Source organism: Callorhinus ursinus, unplaced genomic scaffold, assembly GCF_003265705.2.
Source record: "Callorhinus ursinus isolate GAN/ISIS: 27379988/994484 unplaced genomic scaffold, GSC_fseal_2.0 scaffold33, whole genome shotgun sequence".
Classification (NCBI taxonomy): Eukaryota; Metazoa; Chordata; class Mammalia; order Carnivora; family Otariidae; genus Callorhinus; species Callorhinus ursinus.
Genome location: NW_027397095.1, coordinates 9,109,307 through 9,123,223, shown reverse-complemented (window position 1 = coordinate 9,123,223; position 13,917 = coordinate 9,109,307).

Genomic DNA, 13,917 nt, shown 5'->3' with positions numbered 1-13,917 from the left:
TTTTTGCTTTTGTTTCATTCGCCTTTGGAGATGTATCTTGAAAGAGGTTGCCGTGGCCGATGTCGAAGAAGTTACTGCCTATGTTCTCCTCTAGGATTTTGATGGATTCCTGTCTCATATTGAGATCTTTTATCCATTTTTAGTTTATCTTTGTGTATAGTGTAAGAGAATGTTTGAGTTTCATTGTTCTGCATGTGGCTGTCCAATTTTCCCAGCACCATTTATTGAAGAGATTGTCTTTTTTCCATTGCATATATTTTCCTGCTTTGTCGAAGATTATTTGACCATAGAGTTGAGGGCCCATATCTGGGCTCTCTATTCTGTTCCATTGGTCTATATGTCTGTTTTTGTGCCAATACCATGCTGTCTTAGTGATCACAGCTTTGTAATATAGGTTGAAATCAGGCAACGTGATGCTCCCAGCTTTGTTTTTCTTTTTCAACATTTCCTTGGTGATTCAGGGTCTTTTCTGATTCCATACCAATTTTAGGATTGTTTGTTCCAGCACGTTGAAAAATGCCATTGGTATTTTGAGCGGGATGGTGTTGAAAGTATAGATTGCTCTGGGCAGCATAGACATTTTAACAAAGTTTATTCTTGCAACCCATGAGCATAGAATGTTTTTCCATCTTTTTGTGTCTTTTTCAATTTCTTTCATGAGTTCCATAGTTCCTAGAGTAGAGATCTTTTACTTCTTTGGTTATGTTTATTCCAAGTTATCTTATGGTTCTTGATGCTATTTTAAATGGAATTGATTCTCTAAGTTTTCTTTCTACAGTTACCTTGTTAGTGTATAAGAAAACAAGTCATTACTGTGCACTGATTTTGTATCTTGCCACATTACTGAATTGCTGTATGACTTCTAGTAATTTGGGGATGGAGTCTTTGGGGTTTTCCACATGAAGTATCATGTCATCTGTGAAGACAGAGAGTTTGACTTCTTCTTTGCCAATTTGAATACCTTTTATTTCTTTTTGTTGTGTGATTGCTGTTGCTAGGACTTCTAGTTCTATGTTGAACAATAGTGGCAAGCTTGGGCATTCCTGTCCTATTCCTGATCTTAAGGAAATGGCTTTTAGCTTTTCCCCACTGAGAATGGTATTCGCTGTGGGTTTTTTGTAGATGGATTTTATGAACTCGAGGAAAGTTCCTTCTATCCCTATACTCTGAAGAATTTTAATCAGGAAAGGATGTTGTATTTTGTCAAATGGTTTTTCTTCATCAATTGAGAGGACCATATGGTTCTTCTCCCTCCTCTTATTAATGTGTTCTATCACACTGATTGATTTGCAAATGTTGAACCACCCTTGCATCCCAGGGATTAATCCCACTTAGTCATGGTGGATGTTCCTTTTAATGTACTGTTGGATCCTATTAGCTAGGATTTTGTTGAGGATTTCAGCATTCATATTCATCAGGGATATCGGTCTGAAATTCTCCTTTTAGATGGGGTTTTTGCCTGGTTTGGGGATTAAGGTAATGCTGGCCTCATAGAATGAGTCTGGAAGCTTTCTTTCTGTTCCTATTTTTTGAATCAGCTTCAGGAGAATAGGTGTTATTTCTTCTTTGAATGTTTGGTAGAAATACCCGAGGAATCCATCAGGCCCTGGAGTCGCTTTTTGGGAGGTTTTTGATCACTGCTTCAATTTCGTTACTGGTTATTGGTCTATTCAGGCTGTCAATTTCTTCCTGTTTCAGTCTTGATAGTTTCTAGGTTTCCTTGAAGGCATCCATTTCTTCCAGGTTGCTCAGTTTATTGGCATATAGTGGTTGATAGTAATTTCTAATAATTGTTTCTATTTCCTTGGTGTTAGTAATGAGCTCTCCCCTTTCATTCAAAATTTTATTAATTTGGGTCCTTTCTCTTTTCTTTTGGCTAAGTCTGGCCAGTGGTTTATCGTTCTTATTAATTCTTTCAAAGAACCAATTTCTAGTTTCGTTGGTCTGATCTACTGTGTTTCTGGTTTCTAATTCATTGATCTCTGCTCTATTCTTAATTATTTATCTTCAAATGCGTGGCTTAGGCATCGTTTGTTGCTTTTTCTCTAGTTCTTTAAGGTGTAAAGTTGGTTGGTGAATTCAGAATTTTTTTATTTTTTTGAGTGAGGCTTGGATGTCTATGTATTTCCCCCTTAGGACCACCTTTGCAGTATCCCATAGGTTTTGGACGAATGTGTTTTCGTTCTCATTGGTTTCCATGAATTGTTTAAGTTCTTCTTTGATTTCCTGGTTGACCCAAACATTCTTGAGCAGAGTGGTCTTTAGCTTCCAAGTGTTTGAATTTCTGCCAAATTTTTTCTTGTGTTTGAGTTCCAGTTTTAAAGCATTGTGCTCTGAGAATATGCAGGGAATAATTTCAATCTTTTGATATCGGTTGAGACCTGATTTGTGACCCAGTATGTGGTCTATTCTGGAGAACATTTCATGTGCGCTCAAGAAGAATGAGTATTCTGTTGTTTAAGGGTGGAAGGTTCTCTATATATCTATGAGGTCCATCTGGTCCAGTGTGTCATTCAAAGCTCTTGTTTCTTTGTTGATATTTCTGCTTAGATGATCTGTCTATTGCTGAGAGTGGAGTATTGAGGTCTCCTACAATTAACATATTGTTATCAGTATAACTCTTTATTTTGGTTAACTGTTGGCTTATGTAGATGGCTGCTCCCATGCTGGGGGCAAGATATTTACAATTGTTAGATCTTCTTGTTGGATAGACCCTTTAAGAATGATATAGTGTCCTTCTGTGTCTCTAACTACAGACTTTAGCTTAAAATCTAATTTGTCTGATATAAGAATTGCTACTCCAGCTTTCTTTTGAGGTCGGTTGGCATGGAAGTTGGATCTCCATCCCTTCATATTCAGTCTGGACGTATCTTTAGGTTCAAAATGAGTCTCTTGTAGACAGCAAATGGATGGGTCCTGTCTTTTTATCCAATCTGCAACCCTGTGCTGTCTTATGGGAGCATTTAGGTCATTCACGTTCAGAGTGATTATTGAAAGATATGAATTTATTGTCATCATGTTGCCTGTGAAGACCTTGTTTCTATAGTTTGTCTCTGTAAATTTGTGTTCTATATCACTCTTGGGGTTTTCTCCTCTTATAGAACCCCCTTAATATTTCTTGCGGGGCCAGCTTAGTGGTCACATATTCTTTCAGTTTCTGCCAGTCTTGGAAGCTCTCCATCTCTCCATCCATTCTCAATGACAGCCTTGCCAGATAAAGTATTCTTGGCTGCATGTTCTTCTCGTTTAGTACCCTGAATATGTCTTGCCAGGCCTTTCTGGCTTGCCAGGTTTCTGTGGATTTGTCTGACGTTATTCTGATATTCCTTCCTCTGTACATAAGAAATCTCTTATGCCTAACTGCCCTTAAGATGGTTTCCTTGGTTCTAAGATTTGCCAGTTTTACTATTACATGCCGGGGTGTTGGCCTGTTTTCCTTGATCTGGGGTGGGGGGGGTCCTCTCTGCCTCTAGGACACGAATGTTTGTTTCATTCCCCAGATTAGGAAAGTTCTCAGCTACGATTTGCTCAAATATATCTTCTAGTCCTCTCTCTCTCTCCACCCCCTCTGGGATCCCAATAATTCTGACATTGGAATGTTTCATGGTGTCACTTATTTCTCTGATTCTATTTTCATGGATTTTGAGTTGTTTTTCCCTGGCTTCCTCTTTTCCCTTCTTTTCTATCAGTTGGTCTCCTGGATCATTAATTCATTCTTCTACCTCACTTACCCTAGCTGTTAGGTTATCTAGATTAGATTGGATCTCACTGATAGCATTTTTAAGTTCTGCCTGTTCAGCTTTCATTTCTGCCCTTAGAAATTCTATGTTGCCATTAATCAATTTCTCCATTCTAGCTATTGTTTTCACAAGTGCTACCCTGAATTCCATTTCCAACATCTTGGTTATAACTGTATCCATTTGTAAATCTGTGGCAGAAATCACAGTCTCTGAGTCTTTCCTATTTTGGGGGTTACATTCTGTTGAGGGATGGTTGAGGGAATGTACAGAGTCCAAATTATTGACCACAACCCAAGGAAGATGCACCTGTTTTGTAGGGACCTTAGGGTTATTGGCCTCTTCTTCTTACAGCCTGTGTTCTAGGGGAGCAGCCTGCTGCACTGTTACTCAGGCAACCCTGTTTGGGAAGAGTTGCCCTGCCCCTTTTGGGGGAGGGATGGGCTCATTGAAAACCGTTTTTTGGGGGGCTTTTTTTCTCTGGCGGCTTTCTGTGTCTCTTCCAAGAGTCAGAGCAGAAGAGATCTTTTCCAGCCCTCTGCCTCAGAGTAGACAGATGCAGTCTGCTCTTCAGTGACCTCTCCAGGCCACACTATCTCCATTTCTGATTGTGGTGCTGTAAACTGCAGCGTACTTGTTTGAGCGCCTCTCAGCAGTGCTCCCATTCCTCACCTTCAGGTTGGGGCATGTCTCTGCCCTTTGTGCTTCTAAAACCACCAGCTGCACCCAGTTCACTTGGGAGGCCCTGCTGCTCCAGGTTTCAGTCCGGGGGGCTGCCCTAAAGTCCTTTCCCAGTTGCTACCAGTCTGCGAGTCTGTGTCCGGTCCTCAGCTTTTGCACTACTATGTTATTTCACCTTCCTGGTGCCAGTGCTTATGGCAGCTCCCTCCCCCTTCCCTTTGTCCTTGGATATGTGCCCAAAGAATCATGGTTCCCCTCTTCATACCTTGAAACCAACTGCCTGCATTATTCTGTTTGTAGAGATCCAGATCTATCTTCTTACATCTCAGGCTGATTTCCTGGGTGTTTAGAGTGGTCTGGTAGATATCCAGCTCAATTCTGGGGACCAGTTAGAATAGGGTCCCGTACTCCTCCGCCATCTTTTCCTGACCCCTATTGCTTGTTCTTCTTTTCAGAGTTATGTCAGGCCCTATTCTTCTTTGTTAGGTTATTTACTCATGCTAGAAGTACTTTATTCTATCTAAAATATAGTCTGAGGTGTTTTTTTTTAAATATAGCTAATTGAACATATCTTCATCTTTTCTTCTCTCTTGAGACCTAAAAATTATGGTGAAGGAAATTTTAAAAAATTGTAAAGCTATAAGGACAAATGGGGAGAAGATGAAATCAGAGAAAATATTCTAATATAGTTTTATAAGTTGGAAAGTGGACTGACAAATGGTAATTGACTTAGATTTTATTTACTCTAAGTGCCTGCAAAAGTAGGAGTTTTGGGGGGACACCACATGAAACAAGCCAATTTCTACTCTGAAACCTTAGACTATCCAAGGATTGGAAGCATCAGGTAACTTTGAAGGCAGAAGGAAAATGGGGCTAAGAAGGAGTAGTTAAAATTTATATAAGGAATGCTTAGACTCCAGATCCCCTTCCCAAAACAGCACTTAGGGATGAGTGTCATACTACAATTTCTTGTAGAAAATGAGAATTTTACTATCTGGTAAAATTGAACACATGAAGCTTTGTTCTGGAAATTACCAGGCACAGCGGAGGATAGGAATGAGGCACCTTGCTGAAAAAAGAGATTATAAGAAGCCTTATATAATAAATTCTAAGACCCGTCATCCCCCCTCTTATTCCCCAAACACTGAAGTCCGGTGAATATAACTCACCCCTAACAAAGTAACTGGTTAGACTATTTCTTTGAGGAATCTGACTAGCCCTCAAAAAACTTTCAAATACTAACACCTTAGAGTAACCATATGACATTATTAAGTTCCCACTCAATCACTCATTGAGAGATCCACCAGTCACAAAGCGCACTCTCACATAATGAATTTTTAATCACCTTTTTCATGCCTGTTTTGTTCTTAAATACGATGGAAAAACATTAGATTTCTGAAGAAAGCTTCCATCTTAAAAGTTCAGAGAATAAAATAAACTGTAAAAGAAGAAAAGGAAATTAAGAAGGAGGAGGACAGATAATTTCAGGGAATAGTAAACCAAGAAAAAGGAAATTTTTATGTCTTGGGAATGGGTTATCTAAGATAAGAAGTAATGGAATTTCTTAGGATGATGGTGAATAGAACTCCCATGATCATAGCTATGCAGTATCAGTAAAAAGCATCAACTCTGACTGGAGTAAGAGAATGGAGGTATTCAAGAGTAATATCTCCAAGAAAAAAAAAATGTAACCCACAAATTATCTCCAGTGTGTGACCACATCGAGTGGAGCTGTAGAGTTTTGTCAGATACTTTGTTTTTAAAGATTTTATTTATGTATTTATTCAATTATTTATTTTAGAGAGAGAGAGGAAGAGAAAGAGGGTTAAGGGGAGGAACAGAGGGAGAGGGACAAGCAGACTCCATGCTGAGCATGGAGCCTGATGCAGGGCTGGACCTCAGGACTGTGAGATCATGACCTGAGCTGAAATCAAGAGTGTGATGCTCAACCAACTGAGCCACCCAGGCACCCCTATTAGACACTTTGGAGACAACTTAGTGATAGCTATGAAGAAAACTAAACAAATAAAGTTGAAGCAGTTATGAATTCTAGAAAAAATGCATAGCTGTACAAGAAAGAAAGTGATATTATGCCACACTGATTGATTCAACTTAAAAAAAATATTTATGTAGTCCTAATAATTTAAGGCTTGAATACTGATGCAACAAATAAATAATGATATATCCATACTGGAAAGATGAAGTTTTAGAAATGTGTGTGTTACTGAATATTCTGAAGTCAGAAGTCAGTAATTAATATTTAAATGAATAAAATTCAAGAAATAACAGTGATAAAATAAAACCATTAAAAAAGTTGAGTGTAGTTGCTTCTGGCGTGTAGGAAGTGCTATGGGCTTCCATTTTTCATTATGAGACTTGTGGTACTTTTGCCTTTTAAAATCATGTATGTATATTTCTTAAATAAAAATTAAAAATAAATATTAAATAAAAAAATTAAAAAACTAGTAATCAGAAAAAATATTTTCATGGGTACATACTGAGAACAAATATCATTGTGCCCTACAGCATGTTGTATGTAGGGCAGGGGTGGGGATTCTAGAAAATCCAACTTTTTCAAATGTACTTCATTAATTACCCTGATGACAGCTCCAGATTCTTTACTGATCTTTGTATTGACTCTGAGCTTTGAGTATATCTGAGGCTTTCTTGGAAAGAATTGTTCCCAATTCTGCAATAGACCATAGCTTTATTGCCTTAGAGTTTTTACTATTGGAAAGTGGAGGGAAGAGAGAAGAGGAGAAATAACAAATAGGAAATTGAGATAATCAGAGATAATGTAAATTATTTATTCATCATGCATTTAGCACAGTGCCAGGTAATGAGATTGAAAAGCTAGATAAGGCATATTTTGTATCTTCAATGAGCACTCATTTTGAGAGAAAGATAGATTTATAAACAATTTAAAGCTATGTGTATATGTATCTCAGTTCATCAGATTCCAGAAATTCCTCAGAATTTCTAGTTTGCTGATTGCATTTATATTTTCTTTCCTTTCATGGTGTTATGGATAATTCTCGTATTTTTCAGTAATTTTAGTTGGATTTTTAGGGAGAACAAGCAGTAGACATTTGCTCAAGACTCTATTTTGATCAAATTATCTATATATTCTCTCTGATCTTTGAAAACTTCATCATCTATTTCTGATGTACTAAATTTAAGATTAAACATACATTGAAATATTTTAATCAAATAAATATTGGTAATTAGTTCTTTTCAATTTTGAAAGTTTTTAAAACATTATACAGTGGGTGAAATAGGTAAAGGGGATTAAGAGTACACTTATCTTGATTAGCACTGAGTAATAAATGGAAATGTTGAATCACTATATTATATACCTGAAACTAATACAATACTGCATATTTTTTTAAAGATTTTTATTTATTTATTTATTTGAGAGAGAAAATCAGAGCTAGAGAGCACAAGAGGCAAGAGGGTCAGAGGGAGAAGCAGACTCTCTGCCTGAGCAGGGAGCCTGATGTGGGACTCGATCCCGGGACTCCAGGATCATGACCTGAGCCGAAGGTAGTCGCTTAACCAACTGAGCCACCCAGGTGCCCCAGTACAACACTGCATATTAACTACACTGGAATTAAAATTAAAAGAAATCGTAAGTAATTTCTCTATAAGTCACTTTATTAATTTTCTTCCTTCAATTCCCTGTTATTTTTCTTAACACTGTAAATCTTAGGCCTTCTCTAATGACCCTAAGTAAAAGTTACCTGAATAAGCTTTTATTATTTTTCTTTTTTTCTGCAATTTTACTATAAAACTCACTCTATTGCTGACTGTTTTTCAAGTATGATTACATTTGGGGAATTCATTTTGCCATCTTACTAAATTATATTGACCCAGTTTCACTATTCATATTCGAATTTCACAGCAGGCTTTTCTTCAAATTTCTTGTTAAGCTTTTCTTTTATTTTCACAAAACAGAATTTTTAAGGCCTGAGGTTAGAAATCTAAACAGTGTGTTTTCTTAAGATATGAATTCTGAGGAGACTTCCTGTGGCACATTTCTTAGAGTTTCTACTAATGGAAAGTGGAGGAAAGAGAGGAGGAGAAATAACAAATAAGAAATAGAGGCAACCAGAGGTCAAATGAAGTTATTTATTCATCATGTATCTAGCACAGTGCTAGGTAATGAGAATTGGAAACCTAAACAGGATATATTCTTTACCCTCAATGAGCCCTCATTTTGAAAGGAAGATAGATTTATAGGTAATTTAAAAGCTTTTGGGAATGTGCAAAAAGGAGGATGATAAAAAAGCAGAATTTTAATGAAGCCCTCAAAAAGCTGCATGGAAGGGGAACTTGGAGCAGGGTTTTGGATCCCAGCCACCAGATGAGGAACCTGGGGCCTTGAGAGGTGAAATGAGTTATCCAAGGCATACAGCTAAATTAAGTAGCAGAGCTAGGATTAGAACTCAGGCTTCCTATCTCCCAAATTTTTTATCAGGATTGTTAAAATAAGTCTATGGAAGCAAACCCCAGTGACTTCTTAAAGCAAATCATTAGACAACGAGTTGTAAAATTGAATTCTAGAGTGGATTATTGAGGAGTCCTGGCTTGCCTAAATGGCTACATGAATATAGCCTTGGAGCAGACAATAAATGGACAGCTGAAGAGTAAGTATGGGGTTGCATTTATCCGTGGAAACAATGAATTGTATGTAAGTACACAGAAGAGAAGGATGTGAAGACTCCAAGAGGACAATGCTTTTTGTACTTGGATATATTTTTTATGAGATTATTTTTGGTTCTTTTTTACTTAAGTTGTCCTATTTCATAATGGTTGGTGATTTTTCACTAACAGGTGAATGAGAGAAGTGCACAAAACTGGACATAATTGTAAAGAACTGCTCCATATTTCAGTTTCAGGCACTTTCTTTTCCCTGTGTGTTAGTGTGCAGAATGTAAAAGAATAAAAAAAGAAAGAAAATTAAAAAAAAGTTGCATGGAGTATGTTAGACACAAAGGCAGAAGAAAAACCTAGGCTTAACCAGTAAAAGGATTTCCAGAAAAAAAAAATCACTTAATTGGCAGGGGTTTCTTAACTAAGTAAGATTTGAAAGCCATCTTAGGTCTTACCACTGTGCAATTGTATGGTGGCAGCCTCTTGATAGTAGTAGAATATGTAATTGATTCAAAAGCAAATTATTTACTTGCAAAGTTCAACAACACCTTGAGTGCCCCATTATGATGTTAACTTAAGACCAGGGTAATAAAAGATGATATGGTATTGTAAATGTGCCACTTTATTTAAAAAAATTTACTAGGTCATCTAAATGGCTGATTGCATGTTTTAGTTTTGGATGTGAATACACTATTTTAATTAAAATTTAACCTCCTAGACTCATTAGAATGTTTTTTTTTTGCTTTTTTTTTTAAATGAGCCATTTAAACCATATAAACTATCAAACTCTAGATGACATGCTAGGTAAAAATTGAGTTATAGGCTTAACTATAACTATAGGTTATAGCCAAGGAAGTTTTGTTGCTATCTTCCTCCACTCCATGTGCTTATTCCATTTACAATGGAAAGGATTTGAAGCAAAATGATAATTTAAATTAAGTTTGAAGCCTTCTTTTTCTCTTCTCATCCTTGGTTCCCCCAACCTCTTTTCACTCCATTCCATTAAGATATCATCTCATCTGCTCTACTTTAGTCCAGAAGGGCATCTACATCTCATCTATATCTGACCAAAAACCAATATAGCTTCTACTAAAATTTATATTACATAATTCTACTCTTACCTTAACAGTAGATTTCAAAGCAGGATATAAGTTGAAGTCAATAGTGAAGATTAATATTACATGGAATTTCAAAAACTTTATATCATAGAATAAAAGTAACCAAGTATTGCTGTACAAGTCATTTTGGGGGCAGGGAGTTCACAGAGGGAATAGCTTTTAGACAATAAGTCAGCAAACTTTTGAAAAAGTAAGTAATTTCAATGGGTTCATAGTTTTTACTTTTATTGAAAATCACATATAAAGTATAATTCTTCAAATATTTCTACACCATAAATCCTCTGTCACAAAAAGATGCATCTTCAGTAATATGCTTGGAATTTGAAATTCAAGATGTTATCTTTATGCTCTTAATGAGCAACATGGTAAATTTCCTAATTTAATATAAGCCTAATGAAATATAATGTTCTGCAACAAACTGAGAGTTCAACAATTTGCTTATATTGAAAACATTAATTTCGGCATGGTAATAATGAATTGACACTATTTTGAAGCAGAGGGACATTCAAATAATTCAAGTAAGGCCATTTCTATCTCAGCAACCACAGTGATTTCCTTTACCTGGACGGGCAGTTTGTGATCTGGTACTACATTGGTTTTTGTGGTCAATTTAAAATGCATGGATATATAAAATTAAGAAAAATTCAGGAAACATTGACATGAAAGATTGGATGAACTGAGTGGGGATCTTTACTTTTCACTTTACATAATCCAAAAGTATTGGGGAAGGAGTCAGTTATAGCCTCTCTCAACTGCAGTCTGACACCAATCCTGCCTAACCTAGGACCCACCATGTTGAAAGCCATCCCATGAATTAAGAGGAAACCACACCCATCCATGCACTTGGCAAAAGGCCCATCATCGGCAAACCCTTGTCCCAGTGTCAGCCCTATGGTCCAAGGTCCTAAAGTGAGTCCCATCCACCCCCAGGGACCAAACAGAATCCACACCTGACAGGCCCTAGTAACAGGCCTGCCAACCACAGACCCCACCACAGACCCAGCAGCCATTTGACCCAGCTCCAACCCCACTAGACTGTGATTCCAAAGACAATACCATCAGCCTGGGGACCTGACTGGGGAAGGTCTTTGCTTGACAAAACAATCTATAAAGTCTGGAAGAAGTGTTTGCTCCTTAATATGCACAGACACTAATGAAGGCAACATGGATCACAAAGAATAAGATAAACATGACACCACCAAAGGAAACTAATACAGCTGCAATAACCAACCCCAAAGAAATGGATATCTATGAATAATCTGACAAAGAATTCAAAATAATTTTCTTAAATAAGCTCAATGAAATGAGAGAAAGCACAGGTAAACAGTGAAACAGAATCAGAAAGATAATGCATGAACAATATGAGAAGTTTAATAAAGAAATAGAAGTCATATAAAACCAAAACAGAAATCCTAGAGCTGAAGAATATAATGAAAGAACTGAAAAATTCAACAGAGATCTTCAAAAGTATACTCAATCATGCAGAGGAAAAAATCTGAAAACTCAAGGATAGGTCATTTGAAATAACCAGTTAAAGGAACAAAGAGCAAAAAGGAAAAAGAGTGAAGAAAGCACAAAGACCTATGGTACACTGTCAAGAAAATGTATATATGTACAGAAGGAGAAGAAAGGGAAAGGGACAGAAAGTTTATTTAAAGAAATAATGGCTGAAAACCTCCCAAATCTTAGGAGGGATATGGAACTGCAGATACATGAAGCTCAAAGTACCCCAAGCAAGATCAACCCAAAGATTACCCTGAGACACATTATAATCAAATTATCAAATGTCAAAGACAGAGAATTTTGAAAGCAGCAAAAGGTACTCATCACATACAAGGGAACCCCTATAAGGCTATTAGCAGATTTCTCAATAGGAACTTTGCAGGCCAGAAGAGAGTAAGATGATATATTCAAAATGCTCAAAGAAAAAAACCCTGCCAACCAAGAATACTCTATTTGGCAAAGCTGTCCTTCAGAAATGGAGAGATAAAGACATTCCCAAACAAAAGCTGGGATTCTTCATCACTAGAGCTGGTTTACAAGAAATGCTGAAAGAAATTCTTTAAATTGAAATGAAAGTTCACTAAATAACAACATGAAAGCATATGAAAGTATAAAACTCACTGGTAAAGGTAAAGGTAAATGTATAATTGGGGCGCCTGGGTGGCTCAGTCAGTAAAGCATCTGCCTTTGGCTCAGGTCATGTTCCCAGGTCCTGGGATTGAGCCCTACGTTGGGCTCCCCACTCAGTGGGGAATCTGCTTCTCCCTCTGCCTCTTCCCCGTTTATGCTTTCTCTCTCTATTAAATAAATAAATAAAATCTTTTAAAAAAGGTAAATATATAGTCAAATTCAGAGTACTCTAGTACTGTAGTGATGGTGCATAAGTCACTTTTACCTATAATAAATCACCATGTTGTACAACCTTAAAAAAATCACATTGTATATCTAATATATACAAGATTATTAGAGAAAACTAGTTTTTCTTTCACAAACTAAAAAAAAAAGTATTGGAGATATTATGTGTGCTTTTTACATGCATCCTCTTTAATAGATATCATAATATTCATAATTATATATACCTATTAAAAACAGCTACTCCAGATTTTATTTTTCTTATGTGCCTTATGGTAGCAGAGTTGTGTTATTCTGTATAAAGTAGGATTTCAGAATGGAAACTGTATGAGATATAAAACACTAGGACATTATGTGCATATATTTTTTTCTGGAGACATAAATGTGTGTGTGTGTGTGTGTGTGTGAGAGAGAGAGAGAGAGAGAGAGACAGAGTCAGAGAGAGAGAGATGGGTTACATTTTAGTATTTTCATATATCTTATGGTAAGAATACATTGGTAAAATGCTTTTAAAATTGCTCTCAATATCTAATGATGTACTATATGCTGGCTAATTGAACATAATAATAAAAAATAAAAAAATAAAATTGCTCACTGATCCTTTTTATTCTAACTTCACATGATCCATTTTTAGTCAAGTGTGGGTTAATGTCAGCATAAGTACGTTAAGATAAAATATTTATTGATGTCAAAACATGTTGGCATGAAAATGGAATCATCTGTTTTATATATTTATATTCATATAAATGAGAGAACAGGTATTATATGCACATATGCATACATCTATAGGTTACCTTGTGAATGTTTTATCCCTCCAAAGGAATGAGTTGAGAGGAAAGTATTCTCTTTCAGTAGGCATTTGCCGCATTTCTCTAGGAAAAAGTGCTTGTGTACTTTACTGGCACATACCCAAAAGAGCACTGAAAGGGGGAAGAAAGCCAAAGGAATGAAGGTTTGGATACTTAAAGGTATTCTTGATTTTTAAAATGATATTTCCACAGGCCAGATGTGAAGACAGAGACTCTAAGACAGAAAATGACTCAAGAAAGATTTTTAAAAAAGGTTTTGAACAGCAGAGACATCTAAAGAAAACTGTGGCTGCACTGGGAAATCTCTTACAAGTTCATATTTTTCTTCAGAAATGTGGAAATATAGAAGCAAATACAATCAAGGACAAATACAAAATATTTTGTAGGAATATGGTTAGAAAGGTTAAGTACAAAATATGCTGAGACTCATAAAAAAATGCTGGGGACAGACCAAAGGGCTTTGATAACTGTGTTAAATGTTAGAATAAAAACCAGGACAATAGAAGCCCTTTGCTAGAGACACAATATTAACAGATGACAGGAAGAAACAAAATGATCAACTCT